Here is a 4883-nt window from a genome sequence, read left to right on the forward strand (position 1 = left end):
CTCTATCCACTGAGCCAAACCGGTTTCGGCACATCAATGTTTTTATCTGTCTATGCCCCTCCCTTCCTCTCTCTTTAAGATCAATAAAACTGCCCAAACCGGTTTGGCTCAGTGGATAGAGTGTTGGCCTGAGGACTGAAAGGTCCCAGGTTCGATTCTGGTCAAGGGCATGTACCTTGGTTGCAGGCACATCCCCAGTGGGAGGTGTGCAGGAGACAGCTGATCGATGTTTCTCTCTCATCGATGTTTCTGACTCTCTATCCCTCTCCCTTCCTCTCTGTAAAAAACCAATAAAATATATTTTAAAAAATCAATAAAAACATGTTCAAATTAAAAGCTTAGGGGAAACTTTTTAAAAAATATGTTTTTATTGATTTTAGAGAGAGAGGAAGGGAGAGAGAGAAACATCAATTGGCTGATTCCTACACGTCCCCTACTGGGGATTCAGCAGGAAACCCGGGCATGTACCCTGACTGGGAATCTAACCAACCTGGTAACCTTTTGGTATATGGAATGACACACAATGAAGTGGATGTTTTAAAACATTAAAAAAACCCCACAAAAAAACACATCCACTTTTCACTGCTAAAAATAGTGTTTTCATGAATCAACAATGTTCCATCTTTGTGCACATTTTAGAAGACATAAAAGCCTAGATAATACAAAAAAAATCACACAAAAACCCAAGCCCTGGCCGGTTTGGCTTGGTGGCTAGAGCATTGGCCTGCGGACTGAGGGGTCCTGGGTTCAGTTCTGGTCAGGGGCACATGCCCAGGTTTCAGGCTCGATCCCCAGTGGGGGGCGTGCGGGAGGCAGACGATTGATGATTCTCTCTCATCATTGATGTTTCTATCTCTCCCTCTTCCTTCCTCTCTGAAATCAATAAAAAATATATTAAAAAAAAACACAAACAAACAAACAAACAAAAAACAACACAAAAAACGATGCCTGCTTTGCTCATCACAGCTCTGGAAGGAAAGGCGGCAGCCAGGGAGACAACTCCACCAGGAGCCCAGGGCAGAGAGCTATCAACCCACGTGTCAGGTCTCACTTCCCCACCTCTGTGCCCCAGTTTTTCCCATTCAAATGAGGAAATGGTACTAACTATTGAAATTCAATGGAAGCAACAAGTATTTCTGAGCCACCTCTGAGGTGCCGGGCTCTGTGCCAAACCCCGGGCATAGGCAGGAGCCAGATGACGTGGTCCCTGCTGTCACCAATCACAGGCTGCTGGAGGCCACCTTTCCACAGGGGAGGCCGAGAAAGAGGAAGGACAGGCCACTGGGAGCACGTGGCAATACGGTTGGTTTCCCCTAACTGAGGGGGAGTGGGGAGCCTCCTCCTGCTCCCAAAAGTGATGTTGAAGTTGAAACCTTAAGGCTCTTGAGAGGTGAGTCAAAAGGACGAGGGTGAGGAAAACCCTCTAGGCCAGTGGTTCTCAACCTTCCTCACGCCGCGACCCTTTAATACAGTTCCTCATGTTGTGGTGACCCCCAACCATAAAATTATTTTTGTTGCTACTTCATAACTGTAATTTTGCTACTGTTATGAATCGTAAATATCTGATATGCAAGATGTATTTTCATTGTTACAAACTGAACATAATTAAAGCATAGTGATTAATCACAAAAACAATATGTAATTATATCTGTGTTTTCCGATGGTCTTAGGCGACCTCTGTGAAAGGGTCGTTCGACCCCCAAAGGGGTCTCGACCCACAGGTTGAGAACCGCTGCTCTAGGCTGAGGCAAGACAACGTTCCAAGACCGGAAGAGGGGAAAGAGAACTGAAAGAAAACTGGAATGGCTGAAGTGAGGCCAAAGTCGACCACCAAGGTCTCTGCTTTACGATTTATCCCTTCAAGGGATGTGTAGAATGACACTGGGTGTTCCCTCTTCATTTTGGTGGAGACCTAGAGGGCTGGGAGGCTGTTAAAGAGATTCTCTGCTTTTTGTGGTATTTTCCTTTGGGGACGACCCCCCCCACCCCCCTGCCATCAGAGGACAAGCAGCAGCATCCAGGTGTCATTTCTGAGCCTTCCTGATGCCCAATAGAGAGGGGCTGCTTCCTCCTCTGGCTCCTAAAACACCTTGAAAACGCCTGTTTCAATACCTGCTGGGTTGTATAAGGGTCAAGTTACTTGGCTGCCTTTTACCCCTCCTGTAAGCTCTGTTGGTTGTATTCTGCTAAGTTCTGAGGATGGAGAAATAAAGGCACAGTTCTGCCCTCAAGGAACCTACGGTCTAGAGGGGGAAGAAAGAGAAATAGTAACAAGCTACTTGAGAGAAATGTGGGTTCTTAGAAGCCCCTCAGAAGGGCAGAGGTTAAGGGTCAAGTTACTTGTCTGCCTTTTACCCCTCCTGTAAGCTCTGTTGGTTGTATTCTGCTAAGTTCTGAGGATGGAGAAATAAAGGCACAGTTCTGCCCTCAAGGAACCTACGGTCTAGAGGGGGAAGAAAGAGAAATAGTAACAAGCTACTTGAGAGAAATGTGGGTTCTTAGAAGCCCCTCAGAAGGGCAGAGAACAGACACAAGGGATGGAGATAAAGTCCCAATGAAATGGAGTGCCTGGTTTTAGTTGGTCTCGAAGGCCTGGCTGGATCTCGGTCATTGGATTCCCCGACGACTCCTCTGTACTCTTACATTAAATCCTCTTCTCCCTTTTGACTGGTTAGAACAAGGAAGTTTCTTTTACTTGAGTTAGTCCTGCTGAATGAAGAGGTATATTTATGCTGAGTCCTAAAGAATGAATAGAAGATACTTGGGTTAGGGTGGGGGAGGAGGAAAAAGAAGTGTGTACAAAGGCCCACAGATAAGAGAGAACATGGCCTGTTCTGGAAACTTCAAATGGTCAACTATGGCTGGAGCACAGGTCGTTGGGAAGGGAAGGAGTGAGAACAGGTTAGACTGGAGCAGGGTCTGCTTCCCAGTGGTGGAGTAACTAATTCAGAACAACCATTCCACAGGTGACAATTAGAAACTCTGTACAGACTATGACAAAGCAATGATCCGAAGGCCCTGGAAAATAACGCGAAGCAGGACGAAACTGAGAGAAGTGGCCACTAGAAAGCAAGGGTGCGTTTTTCATTGTTTCGATGTTCACTTAAGGGCAGGCCCCTGTGAGTGCCTCAGAGGGTCACCACTAAAACTCTGATGGAAAAAGAGAGGACAGAGTTTATGGTTGCTCAGAGGTCAACTATTCATCTGTCAGGGTAGGCTAGGTTCTGCTGCAGCAACAAGCACCCACTAAACCTCAGTTAATTATTTCTCTCCTTTACTCCACGTCCTAGTGTGGGTTGGCAGGGTGTCTGCTCATCTTAGCCACTTAGAGACTCAGGCCACCACATGCGGCTTCATATCCATGTCAGGGCAGCTGGCAGAAAGAGATTACAATGATACTCACTAGCTTTTTAAGCTGATGGGAAGTTAAGTAGTATTTCTGTGTGTTTCAAGTGGGCCAGGGAAGTGCCAACCAATCCTACCAGGTGCCTAGAAAGGGAAAGAGTTGGAAACTTTGACGAGCAGCACTAAAAGATATGTTTTATTGACTACTACCTGCAATTTCCAGTATTGGAAATGTAAGGACAGAAAAATGGGCCTTTATTTTTTTCTTTTTCTTTGCTGTAGCCTTCTACAACTTATGAGAAGCACCTAGTTCTTAAATCCCAAGATTGTTAGCTTCTCTGATTCAAACAGTCCCTCTGTTCAAACAAGACAAGATAAGTTATGCTCAAGGCTACATTTTTGCATACTCCTCCTCCCAGCTATTTTTACAACTGGGGGATAATTTGCATCAAGAAGTCTCTAGTTAGTAGAAAGTTCCCCCCTATGCCACCCTCTTCAAACAAGCCTCTTTTGAACTCTTCATAACTTTTACATGTTTTACAGGCTCAGAAAAATACTGATAAGACACCTCTTTAGAACAGCTGCCTAGACTATCTCCTAAAAAAAGCAAACAAACTTTTCAAAGTTTGTTTAATTTATCTGCTTAATTTCAGCCCCCAAATCCTCTTTCCTTTCTTATCGCCTAGCAACTGTAGCCAAGGCTTTAAAAGGGGGAGCCACTTTCTGTTTCTTGCCTTGTATTGAATAGCAATGCACTGGCCCTTTCCCTTCAGGGAAAGTACACTTTCTGTCTGCATCTCTCTTGACGCTCAGTATGAATTCTTTCATCTTGATCGATGCCCCGCCCCCCCCCCACCCCCCCAAAAAACCAACAAACCCAAACACACCAACAGGAAATAGCCACAAATTTGTATTATCTGGTACCGACTTTGAGACCATGTAAGACGGGGGTAAAGTATAAGACTGTATTAGTTCATTTCAACAGATCAGAGGGAGGTGGGTTCTGGTCTCTGCCACTCAGTTATTGCTACGCAAGCCTGGAGGTTCCTTTGCCTCTGGGTCTTTGGAGAGGATTTGATGCTCTTCCAGCTCCAACGTTTTCTGGTTGCAATGCGCTTAGGACTGGAGTAAGAGAGGAGGAAGAAAGCCAGCCCCACTGGACCAGGTGTGCAAGCTGCAAGAAAACACTTTCTAGTGCTTTCACCAGGATGCCTGTTGGGTAATGTGCTTCCAGCCAGCAGAGGGCAGTAAGGAGGCAGCGGCACAATCCTGCCTTGTACTAGGGATTTTTTTTCTTTTTTGTTTTTAATTTTTTGTGTGTGTGTGTGTACTAGGGATTTTTAAATTCTAGGCTAACTCAGCTTGGCAAGTTTGACTCATCGTGTGTGTGTGTGTGTGTGTGTGTGTGTGTGTGTTTAAAATACCAGTGCCCGGGCTCCATCCCAGACAATGAAATCAGACTCTCTGGGAGGGGAGCCCGAACACTGGTATTTTTCTTAAATTAATCTTTATTGTTGGAAGTATTACATATGTCCCCC

Source organism: Myotis brandtii, unplaced genomic scaffold, assembly GCF_000412655.1.
Source record: "Myotis brandtii unplaced genomic scaffold, ASM41265v1 scaffold523, whole genome shotgun sequence".
NCBI classification, from domain to species: Eukaryota; Metazoa; Chordata; class Mammalia; order Chiroptera; family Vespertilionidae; genus Myotis; species Myotis brandtii.